This window comes from Telopea speciosissima, chromosome 9 (assembly GCF_018873765.1).
Source record: "Telopea speciosissima isolate NSW1024214 ecotype Mountain lineage chromosome 9, Tspe_v1, whole genome shotgun sequence".
In the NCBI taxonomy this organism is placed as follows: Eukaryota; Viridiplantae; Streptophyta; class Magnoliopsida; order Proteales; family Proteaceae; genus Telopea; species Telopea speciosissima.
Window position 1 is genome coordinate 29,166,396 of NC_057924.1, and position 13,164 is coordinate 29,179,559.

Sequence of the window (13,164 nt, forward strand, 5' to 3'; positions counted from 1 at the left end):
TGGAGGGGATGTTGAAGGTCGTGACCTTCGAGTCGATACCTATTTCGACATATATTCATTTTCAGTTTAAACTAGACCGGGTGGGTTGTTTGGGGTTATTTGGGGGCATTTCTGTACTTTTTTGGGCTTGGGATTTTCTAAAAAGTGTCCTTATTTCTTATTAGACGTGTGGATGCGATGTTGTGGGTCGTGACCTTCGAATCGATACCCATTTCGACTTATGTTCATTTTTGGTTTAAACCTGATCGGGTGGGTTGTTTGGGGTTATTTGGGGGCATTTCTGTACTTTTTTGGGTTTGATATTTTCTAAAAAGTGTCTTTATCTCTTATTAGACGTGTGGATTTGATGTTGACGGTCGTGACTGTCGAATCGATACCCATTTCGACATATGTTCATTTTTGGTTTAAACCAGACCGGGTGGATCGTTTGGGGTTATTTTTGGGCTGTTCTGTACTTTTTTGGTCTTTAGATTTTCTAAAAAGTGTCCTTATCTCTTATTAGACGTGTGGATGTGATGTTGAGGGATGTGACCTTCGAATCGATGGCTATTTTGATATATGTTCATTTTTTGTTTAAACCGGACCGGGAGGGTCATTTGGGGTTATTTGGGGGCATTTCTGTACTTTTTTGGGTTTGGTATTTTCTAAAATGTGTCCTTATTTCATATTAGACGTGTGGATGCGATGTTGAGTGTCATGACCTTCGAATCGATACCTATTTTGGCATATGTCCATTTTCGGTTTAAACCAGACTTGGTGGGTCGTTTGGGGTTATTTGGGGGCATTTCTGTACTTTTTTGGGTTTGGAATTTTCTAAAAAGTGTCCTTATCTCTTATTTGGTGTGTGGATGCGATGTTGAGGGTCATGGCCTTGAATCGATAGCTATTTTGGTACATGTTCATTTTCAATTTAAACCGGATCGGGTGGGACGTTTGGGGATATTTTGGGACATTTCTGCACTTTTTGGGCTTGGGATTTTTGAAAAAGTGTCCTTATCTCTTATTAGACGTGTGGATTTGATGTTGAGGGTCGTGACTATTTTTAATCGATACCGATTTCGATATATGTTCATTTTCGGTTTAAACCGGACCGAGTGGGTCGTGTTGGGGTATATTGGGGTATTTCTATACTTTTTGGGCTTTGGATTTTCTATAAAGTGTCCTTATCACTTATTAGACATGTGGATGCGATGTTGAGGGTCGTGACCTTCGAATCGATACCTATTTTGGCTTATGTTCATTTTTGGTTTAAACTAGACCGGGTGGGTCATTTGGGGTTATTTGGGGGCATTTCTGTATTTTTTTGGATTTGGTAATTTTTAAAAAGTGTCCTTATCTCATATTAGACTCGTGGATGCGATGTTGAGGGTCGTGACCTTCGAATCGATTCCTATTTCGATATATGTTCATTTTCGATTTTAACCGGACCGGGTTTTTCGTTTGGGGTTATTTGGGGGCATTACTGTACTTTTTTGGGCTTGGAATTTTTCAAAAAGTGTCCTTATCTCTTATTAGACGTGTGGATGCGATGTTGAGGATTGTGACCATCGAATCGACATCTATTTCGGCATATGTTCATTTTCGGTTTAAACCTGATCGGGTGGGTCATTTGGGGTTATTTGGGGGCATTTTTGTACTTTCTTGGGCTGGGTATTTTCTAAAAAGTTTCTTTATTTCTTATTAGCCATGTGGATGCGATGTTGTGGGTCGTGACCTTCTAATCGATACCTATTTCGACTTATGTTCATTTTCGGTTTAAACCTGACCGGGTGGGTTCTTTGGGGTTATTTGGGGGCATTTCTGTACTTTTTTGGGTTTGGCATTTTCTAAAAAGTGTCCTTATCTCTTATTAGATGTGTGGATGCAATGTTGTGGGTCATGACCTTCGAATCGATACCTATTTCGACATATGTTCATTTTTTGTTTAAACCGGATCGGATGGGTCATTTGGGGTTATTTGGGGGCATTTCTGTATTTTTTTGGGTATGGTATTTTCTAAAAAGTGTCCTTATCTCTTATTAGACGTGTGGATGCGATGTTGAGGGTAATGACCTTCGAATCGATACCTATTTCGGCATATGTCCATTTTCGCTATAAACCAGACTTGGTGTGTCGTTTGGGGTTATTTGGGGGCATTTCTGTACTTTTTTGGGTTTGGGATTTTCTAAAAAGTGTCCTCATCTCTTATTAGAGGTGTGGATTTGATGTTGAGGGCGTGACCTTCGAATCGATACCTATTTCGACATATGTTCTTTTTTTATTTAAACCAGACCGGGTGGATCGTTATGGGTTATTTAGGGGCATTTCTGTATTTTTTTTGGTTTGGGATTATTTAAAAAGTGTCATTATCCTTTATTAGACGTGTGGATGCGATGTTGAAGGTCGTGACCTTCGAATCGATACCTATTTTGACATATGTTCATTTTTTGTTTAAACTAGACCGGGTGGGTTGTTTGGGGTTATTTGAGAGCATTTCTGTATTTTTTTGGGTTTGGTATTTTCTAAAAAGAGTCCTTATCTCATATTAGACGTGTGGATGCGATGTTGAGGGTCGTGACCTTCGAATCGATACCTATTTTGGCCTATGTTCATTTTCGGTTTAAACCAGACTGGGTTTGTCGTTTGGGGTTATTTGGGGGCATTTCGGTACTAATTTGGGTTTGGAATTTTCCAAAAAGTGTGCTTATCTCTTATTAGACGTGTGGATGCGATGTTGAGGGTCGTGACTTTCGAATCGATACCTAATTCGGCATATGTTCATTTTTGGTTTAAACCAGACTGGGTCTGTCGTTTGGGGTTATTTGGGGGCATTTCTGTACTTTTTTGAATTTGGGATTTTCTAAAAAGTGTCCTTATCTCTTATTAGACGTGTGCATGAGATGTTGAGGGTCGTGTCCTTCGGATCGATACCTATTTCGGCATAAGTTCATTTTTGGCTTAAGTTAGACTAGGTAGGTCCATAGGGGTTATTTGGGGGCATTTCTGTACTTTTTTGGGCTAGGGATTTTCTAAAAAGTGTCCTTATCTCTTATTAGACGTGTGGATGCGATGTTGAGGGTCTTGACCTTCGAATCGATACCTAATTCGGCATATGTTCATTTTCGGTTTAAACCAGACCGGGTCTGTCGTTTGGGGTTTGGGATTTTCTAAAAAGTGTCCTCATCTCTTATTAGACATGTGGATTTGATGTTGAGGATCGTGACCTACGAATCGATACCTATTTCGACATATGTTCATTTTTTGTTTAAACCAGACCGGGTGGACCGTTAGGGGTTATTTAGGGGCATTTCTGCATTTTTTTGGGTTTGGGATTCTCTAACAAGTGTCCTTATCTCTTATTAGACGTGTGGAGGCGATGTTGAAGGTCGTGACCTTCGAGTCGATACCTATTTTTGACATATATTCATTTTCGGTTTAAACCAGACCGGGTGGGTTGTTTGGGGTTATTTGGGGGCATTTCTGTACTTTTTTGGGGTTGGGATTTTCTAAAAAGTGTCCTTATTTCTTATTAGACGTGTGGATGCGATGTTGTGGGTCATGACCTTCGAATCGATGCCTATTTCGCCTTATGTTCATTTTCGGTTTAAACCTGATCGGGTGGGTTGTTTGGGGTTATTTGGGGGCATTTCTGTACTTTTTTGGGTTTGGTATTTTCTAAAAAGTGTCTTTATCTCTTATTAGACGTGTGGATTTGATGTTGACTGTCGTGACTTTCGAATCGATACCCATTTCGACATATGTTCATTTTTGGTTTAAACCAGACCGGGTGGATCGTTTGGGGTTATTTTTGGGCATTTCTGTACTTTTTTGGTCTTGAGATTTTCTAAAAAGTGTCCTTATCTCTTATTAGACGTGTGGATGCGATGTTGAGGGACGTGACCTTCGAATCGATATCTATTTCGACATATGTTCATTTTTGGTTTAAACCGGACCGGGTGGGTCATTTGGGGTTATTTGGGGTCATTTCTGTACTTCTTAGGGTTTGGTATTTTCTAAAAAGTGTCCTTATCTCATATTAGACGTGTGGATGCGATGTTAAGTGTCATGACCTTCGTATCGATACCTATTTTGGCATATGTCCATTTTTGGTTTAAACCAGACTGAGTGGGTCGTTTGGGGGTTTTTTGGGGGCATTTCTATACTTTTTTGGGTTTGGTATTTTCTAAAAAGTGTCCTTATCTCTTATTAGACGTGTGGATTTGATGTTGAGGGTCGTGACTTTCGAATCGATACCCATTTCGACATATGTTCATTTTTGGTTTAAACCAGACCGGGTGGATCGTTTGGGGTTATTTTTGGGCATTTCTGTACTTTTTTGGTCTTGAGATTTTCTTAATAGTGTCCTTATCTCTTTTTAGACATGTGGATGTGATGTTGAGGGACGTGACCTTCGAATCGATACCTATTTCGACATATGTTCATTTTTGGTTTAAACAGGACCGCGTGGGTCATTTGGGGTTATTTGGGGGCATTTCTGTACTCTTTAGGGTTTGGTATTTTCTAAAAAGTGTCCTTATCTCTTATTAGACGTGTGGATGCGATGTTGGGTGTCATGACCTTCGAATCGATACCTATTTCGGCATATGTCCATTTTTGGTTTAAACCAGACTGGGTGGGTCGTTTGGGGTTATTTGGGGGCATTTCTCTGCTTTTTTGGGTTTGGTATTTTCTAAAAAGTGTCCTTATCTCTTATTTGATGTGTGGATACGATGTTGAAGGTTGTGGCCTTTGAATCGATACCTATTTGTGTATATGTTCATTTTTGGTTTAAACCAGACCGGGTGGGTCGTTTGGGGTTATTTGGGGGCATTTCTGCACTTTTTTGGGCTTGGGATTTTCTAAAAAGTGTCCTTAGCTCTTATTAGACGTGTGGATTTGATGTTGAGGGTCGTGACTTTTGAATCGATACCGATTTCGACATATGTTCATTTTCGGTTTAAACCAGACCGGGTGGGTCGTTTGGGGGTATATTGGGGCATTTCTGTACTTTTTTGGGCTTTGGATTTTCTAAAAAGTGTCCTTATCGCTTATTAGACCTGTGGATGCGATGTTGAAGGTCGTGACCTTCGAATCGATACCTATTTCGGCTTATGTTCATTTTCAGTTTAAACCGGACCGGGTGGGTCATTTGGGGTTATTTGGGGTTATTTCTGTACTTTTTTGGGTATGGTATTTTCTAAAAAGTGTCCTTATCTCTTATTAGACGTGTGGATGCAATGTTAAGGGTCATGACCTTCGAATCGATACCTATTTCGGCATATGTCCATTTTCGGTATAAACCAGACTAGGTGTGTCGTTTGGGGTTATTTGGGAGCATTTCTTTACTTTTTTGTGTGTTGGGATTTCCTAAAAAGTGTCCTCATCTCTTATTAGACGGGTGGATTTGATGTTGAGGGTCTTGACCTTTGAATCGATACCTGTTTCGACATATGTTCATTTTTTATTTAAACCAGGCCGGGTGGATCGTTATGGGTTATTTAGGGGCATTTCTGTATTTTTTTGGGTTTGGGATTCTTTAAAAAGTGTCACTATCCCTTATTAGACGTGTGGATGCGATGTTGAAGCTCATGACCTTCAAATCGATACCTATTTTGACATATGTTCATTTTCTGTTTAAACTAGACCGGGTGGGTCGTTTGGGGTTATTTGAGAGCATTTCTGTATTTTTTGGGGTTTGGTATTTTCTAAAAATAGTCCTTATCTCATATTAGATGTGTGGATGCGATGTTGAGGGTCGTGACCTTCGAATCGATACCTATTTCGGCCTATGTTCGTTTTCGGTTTAAACCAGACTGGGTTTGTCGTTTGGGGTTATTTGGGGGCATTTCGGTGCTATTTTGGGTTTGGATTTTTCCAAAAAGTGTCCTTATCTCTTATTAGGCGTGTGGATGTGATGTTGAGGGTCGTGACCTTTGAATCGATATCTAATTCGGCATATGTTCATTTTTGGTTTAAACCAGACTGGGTCTGTCGTTTGGGGTTATTTGGGGGCATTTCTGTACTTTTTTGAATTTGGGATTTTCTAAAAAGTGTCCTTATCTCTTATTAGACGTCTGCATGAGATGTTGAGGGTCATGACCTTCGGATCGATACCTATTTCGGCATATGTTCATTTTTTATTTAAACTAGACCGGGTAGGTCCTTAGGGGTTATTTGGGGGCATTTCTGTACTTTTTTGGGCTCGGGATTTTCTAAAAAGTGTCCTTATTTCTTATTAGATGTGTGGATGCGATGTTGTGGGTCATGACCATCGAATCGATACCTATTTTGACTTATGTTCATTTCCGGTTTAATCCTGATCGGGTGGGCTGTTTGGGGTTATTTGGAGGCATTTCTGTACTTTTTTGGGTTTGGTATTTTCTAAAAAGTGTCTTTTTCTCTTATTAGACGTGTGGATTTGATGTTGACGGTCATGACTTTCGAATCGATACCCATTTCGACATAGGTTCATTTTTGGTTTAAACCAGACCGGGTGGATCGTATGAGGTTATTTTCTGGCATTTCTATACTTTTTTGGTCTTGAGATTTTCTAAAAAGTGTCCTTATCTCTTATTAGACGTGTGGATGCGATGTTGAGGGACGTGACCTTCGAATCGATATCTATTTCGACATATGTTCATTTTTGGTTTAAATCGGACCGGGTGGGTCATTTGGGGTTATTTGGGGTCATTTCTGTAATTCTTAGGGTTTGGTATTTTCTAAAAAGTGTCCTTATCTCATATTAGACGTGTGGATGCGATGTTAAGTGTCATGACCTTCGTATCGATACCTATTTTGGCATATGTCCATTTTCGGTTTAAACCAGACTGAGTGGGTCGTTTGGGGGTTTTTTGGGGGCATTTCTATACTTTTTTGGGTTTGGTATTTTCTAAAAAGTGTCCTTATCTCTTATTAGACGTGTGGATTCGATGTTGAGGGTCGTGACCTTCGAATCGATACCTATTTCGACATATGTTCATTTTTTGTTTAAACCAGACCGGGTGGGTCATTTGGGGTTATTTGGGGGCATTTCTGTACTTTTTTGGGTTTGGTATTTTCTAAAAAGTGTCCTTATCTCTTATTAGACGTGTGGATGCGATGTTGAGGGTCATGACCTTCGAATCGATACCTATTTCGGCATATGTCCATTTTTGGTTTAAACCAGACTGGGTGGGTCGTTTGGGGTTATTTGGGGGCATTTCTATAATTTTTTGGGCTTGGGATTTCCTAAAAAGTGTCCTCATCTCTTATTAGACGTGTGGATTTGAAGTTGAGGGTCGTGACCTACGAATCGATACCTATTTCGACATATGTTCATTTTCGATTTAAACCATACCAGGGCGGATCATTAGGGGTTATTTAGGGGCATTTGTGTATTTGTTTGGGTTTGAGATTTTCTAAAAAGTGTCCTAATCTCTTATTAGATGTGTGGATGCGATGTTGAAGGTCGTGACCTTCAAATCGATACCTAATTCGACATATGTTCATTTTCAGTTTAAACCAGACCGGGTGGGTTGTTTGGGGTTATTTGGGGGCATTTCTATACTTTTTTGGGTTTCGTATTTTCTAAAAAGTGTCCTTATCTCTTATTAGATGTGTGGATTTGATGTTGAGGGTCGTAGCTTTCGAATCGATACCCATTTCGACATATGTTCATTTTTTGTTTAAACCAGACCGGGTGGATCGTTTGGGGTATTTTTTGGGCATTTCTGTACTTTTTGGTCTTCAGATTTTCTAAAAAGTGTCCTTATCTCTTATTAGGCGTGTCGATGCGATGTTGAGGGACGTGACCTTCGAATCGATACCTATTACGACATATGTTCATTTTTGGTTTAAACCGGATCGGGTGGGTCATTTGGGGTTATTTGGGGGCATTTCAGTACTTTTTGGGGTTTGGTATTTTCTAAAAAGTGTCCTTATCTCTTATTAGACGTGTGGATGCGATGTTGAGTGTCATGGCCTTCGAATCGATACCTATTTTGGCATATGTCCATTTTCGATTTAAACCAGACTTGGTGGGTTGTTTGGGGTTATTTCGGGGCATTTCTGTACTTTTTTGGGTTTGGTATTTTCTGAACAGTATCCTTATCTCTTATTTGATGTGTGGATGCGATGTTGAGGGTCATGACCTTGGAATCGATACCTATTTTGGTATATGTTCATTTTCGGTTTAAACCAGATCGAGTGGGTCGTTTGGCGTTATTTGGGGGCATTTCTGTACTTTTTTGAGCTTGGGATTTTCTAAAAACTGTCGTTATCTCTTATTAGACGTGTGGATTTGATGTTGAGGGTCGTGACTTTTGAATCGATACCCATTTCGACATATGTTCATTTTCGATTTAAACCAGACCGGGTGGGTCGTTTGGGGTTATATTGGGGCATTTCTGTACTTTTTTAAGATTTGGATTTTCTAAAAAGTGTCCTTATTGCTTATTAGATGTGTGGATGCGATGTTGAGGGTCGTGACCTTCGAATCGATACCTATTTCGGCATATGTTGGTTTTCGGTTTAAACCAGACCGGGTGGGTCGTTTGGGGTTATTTGGGGGCATTTCTGTATTTTTTTGGGTTTGGTATTTTCTAAAAAGTGTCCTTATCTCAAATTAGACCTATGGATGCGATGTTGAGGGTCGTGACCTTCGAATCGATACCTATTTTGGCATATGTTCATTTTCGGTTTAAACCAGACTGGGTTTGTCGTTTGGGGGTATTTGGGGGCATTTCGGTGCTATTTTGGGTTTGGAATTTTCCAAAAAGTGTCCTTATCTCTTAGTAGGCGTGTGGATGCAATGTTGAGGGTCGTGACCTTCGAATCGATACCTAATTCGGCATATGTTCATTTTTGGTTTAAACCAAACTGGGTCTGTCGTTTGGGGTTATTTGGGGGCATTTCTGTACTTTTGTTAATTTGGGATTTTCTAAAAAGTGTCCTTATCTCTTATTAGATGTCTGCGTGAGATGTTGAGGGTCGTGACCTTCGGATCGATACCTATTTCGGCATATGTTCATTTTTGGTTTAAACTAGACCGGGTAGGTCCTTAGGGGTTATTTGGGGGCATTTCTGTACTTTTTTGGGCTGGGGATTTTCTAAAAAGTGTCCTTATCCCTTTTTAGATGTGTGGATGTGATGTTGAGGGTCGTGACCTTCGAATCGATACCTATTTTGACATATGTTCATTTTCGATTTAAACCAGATCGGGTCTGTCGTTTGGGGTTATTTGGGGGCATTTCTATATTTTTTTGGGTTTGGGATTTTCTAAAATGTGTCCTCATCTCTTATTAGACATGTGGATTTGATGTTGAGGATCGTGACCTACGAATCAATACCTATTTCGAAATATGTTCACTTTTTGTTTAAACCAGACCGGGTGGGTCGTTAGGGGATATTTAGGGGCATTTCTGTGTTTTTTTGGGTTTGGGATTCTCTAACAAGTGTCCTTATCTCTTATTAGACGTGTGGAGGCGATGTTGAAGGTCGTGACCTTCGAGTCGATAGCTATTTCGACATATATTCATTTTCGGTTTAAACCAGACCGGGTGGGTTGTTTGGGGTTATTTGGGGACATTTCTGTACTTTTTTGGGCTTGTGATTTTCTAAAAAGTTTCCTTATTTCTTATTAGATGTGTGGATGCGATGTTGTGGGTCGTGACCATCGAATCGATACCTATTTTGAATTATGTTCATTTTCGGTTTAATCCTGATCGGGTGGGCTGTTTGGGGTTATTTGGAGGCATTTTTGTACTTTTTTGGGTTTGGTATTTTCTAAAAAGTGTCTTTATCTCTTATTAGACGTGTGGATTTGATGTTGACGGTTGTGACTTTCGAATCGATACTCATTTCGACATATGTTCATTTTTGGTTTAAACCAGACCGGGTGAATTGTTTGGGGTTATTTTCAGGCATTTCTGTACTTTTTTGGTCTTGAGATTTTCTAAAAAGTGTCCTTATCTCTTATTAGACATGTGGATGCGATGTTGAGGGATGTGACCTTCGAATCGATATCTATTTTGATATATGTTCATTTTTTGTTTAAACCGGACCGGGAGGGTCATTTGGGGTTATTTGGGGGCATTTTTGTACTTTTTAGGGTTTGGTATTTTTTAAAAAGTGTCCTTATCTCATATTAGACGTGTGGATACGATGTTGAGTGTGATGAGCTTCGAATCGATACCTATTTCGGCATATGTCCATTTTCGGTTTAAACCAGACTGATTGGGTCGTTTGGGGTTTTTTGGGGGCATTTCTATACTTTTTTGGGTTATATATTTTCTAAAAAGTGTCTTTATCTCTTATTTGATGTGTGGATGCGATGTTGAGGGTGATGACCTTCGAATCAATACCTATTTTGGCATATGTTCATTTTCGGTTTAAACCAGACCGGGAGGGTCGTTTGGGGTTATTTGGGGGCATTTCTATACTTTTTTGGGCTTGGGATTTTCTAAAAAGTGTCTTTGTCTCATATTAAACATTTGGATTTGATGTTGAGGGTCGTGACTTTCGAATCGATACCCATTTTGACATATGTACATTTTTCGGTTTAAACCGGACTGGGTGGGTTGTTTGGGGTTATATTGGGGCATTTTTGTACTTTTTTGGGCTTGGGATGTTCTAAAAAGTGTCCTCATCTCTTATTAGACGTGTGGATTTGAAGTTGAGAGTCGTGACCTTCGAATCGATACCTATATCGGCATATGTTCATTTTTGGTCTAAACCAGACCGGGGGGGTCGTTTGGGGTTATTTGGGGGCATTTCTGTATTTTTTTGGGTTTGGTATTTTTTGAAAAGTGTCCTTATCTCATATTAGACCTGTGGATGCGATGTTGAGGGTCGTGACCTTCGAATCGATACCTATTTCGGCATATGTTCATTTTTTATTTAAACCAGACGGGTGGATCATTAGGGGTTATTTAGGGGCATTTCTACATTTTCTTGGGTTTGGGATTCTCTAAAAAGTGTCCTTATCCGTTATTAGACGTGAGGATGCGATATTGAAGGTCGTGACCTTCGAATCGATACCTATTTCGATATATGTTCATTTTTTATTTAAACCAGACCGGGTGGGTTGTTTGGGGTTGTTTGGGGGCATTTCTGTACTTGTTTTGGCTTGGAATTTTCCAAAAGGTGTCGTTATCTCTTATTAGACGTGTGGATGCGATGTTGAGGATTGTGGCCATCGAATCGATATCTATTTCGGCATATGTTCATTTTCGGTTTAAACCTGACCGGGTGGGTCGTTTGGGGTTATTTGGGGGGCATTTCAGTACTTTTTTGGGTTTGGTTTAAATCGAAAATGAACATATGCTTTAGGTATCCATTCGAAGGTCACGACCCTCAACATCGCATCCACACGTATAATAAGAGATAAGGACACTTTTTAGAAAATACCAAATCCAAAAAAGTAAAGAAATGACCCCAAATAACTCTAAATGATCCACGCTGTCTGGTTCGAACCAGAAACGAACATATGTGGAAATACGTATCGATTCGAAGGTCACGACCCTCAACATCGCATCCACACGTCTAATAAGAGATAAAGACACTTTTTAGAGAGTTCCAAAACCAAAAAAGTACAAAACTGCCCCCAAATAACCCAAAATGACCCACCCCGTTTGGTTTAAACCTAAAATGAACATATGCAGAAATAGGTATCAATTCGAAGGTCACGACTGTCAACATCGCATCCACGTCTAATAAGAGGTACGAACACTTTTTAAAAAATACCAAACCCAAAAATGTACAGAAATGGCCCCAAATAACCCCAAACGACCCACCCAGTCAGGTTTAAGCCGAAAATGAACATATGCCGAAATAGGTATCGATTCGAATGTCACGACCCTCAACATTGTATCCACACATCTAATAAGAGATATGGACACTTTTAGAAAATACCAAACCCAAAAATGTACAGAAATGACTCCAAATAATCCCAAACAAATCACCCGGTCTGGTTTAAATCGAAAATGAACATATGCCAAAATAGGTATCCATTCGAAGGTCACGACCCTCAACATCGCATCCACATGTATAATAAGGGATAATGACACTTTTTAGAAAATACCAAACCCAAAAAAGTTTAGAAATGGCCCTAAATAATTCTAAACGATCCACCAGGTCTGGTTCGGACCAGAAACGAACATATGTTGAAATACGTATTGATTCGATGGTCATGACCCTCAACATCGCATCCACACGTCTAATAAGAGATAAAGACACTTTTTAGAGAATTCCAAAACCAAAAAAGTACAAAAATTCCCCCAAATAACCCCAAATCACCCACCTGGTCTGGTTTAAACCGAAACTGAACATATGTCAAAATTCGTATTGATTCGCAAGTCACTACCGTCAACATCGCATCCACACATCTAATAAGAGATAAGGACACATTTTAAAAAATACCAAACTAAAGAAAGAACAGAAAGGCCCCCAAATAACCCCAAACTAGCCACCCGGTCTGGTTTTAACCGAAAATGAACATATGTCAAAATAGGTATCGATTCGAAGGTCATGACCCTAAACATCACATCCACACGTCTAATAAGAAATAAGGACAGTTTTTAGAAAATTCCCGGCCCAAAAAAATACAGAAGTGCCCCCAAATAACCCTAAACGACCCACCCGATCTGGTATAAAGAGAAAATGAACATATGCCAAAATAGGTATTGATTCAAACGTCATGACCCTCAACATCGCATCCACACGTGTAATAAGAGATAAGGACACTTTTTAGAAAATACCAAACCCAAAAAAGTACAGAATTGCCCCCAAAAAATCCCAAATGAACCACTCGATCTGGTTTAAATCGAAAATGAACGTATGTAAAAATAGGTATCCATTCGAAGGTCACGACCCTCAACATCGCATGCACACATATAATAAGAGATAAGGACACTTTTTAGAAAATACCAAACCCAAAAAAGTACAGAAATGCCCCCAAATAATCCCAAACGACCCACCCGGTCTGGTTTAAATAAAAAATGAACATATGCCAAAATAGGTATCCATTCGAAGGTCACGACCCTCAACATCGCATCCACACGTATAATAATGGATAAGGACACTTTTTAGAAAATACCAAACCCAAAAAAGTACAGAAATGGCCCCAAATAACTCTAAACGATCCACCCGGTCTGGTTCGGACCAGAAACGAACATATGTCGAAATACGTATCGATTCGAAGGTCACGAC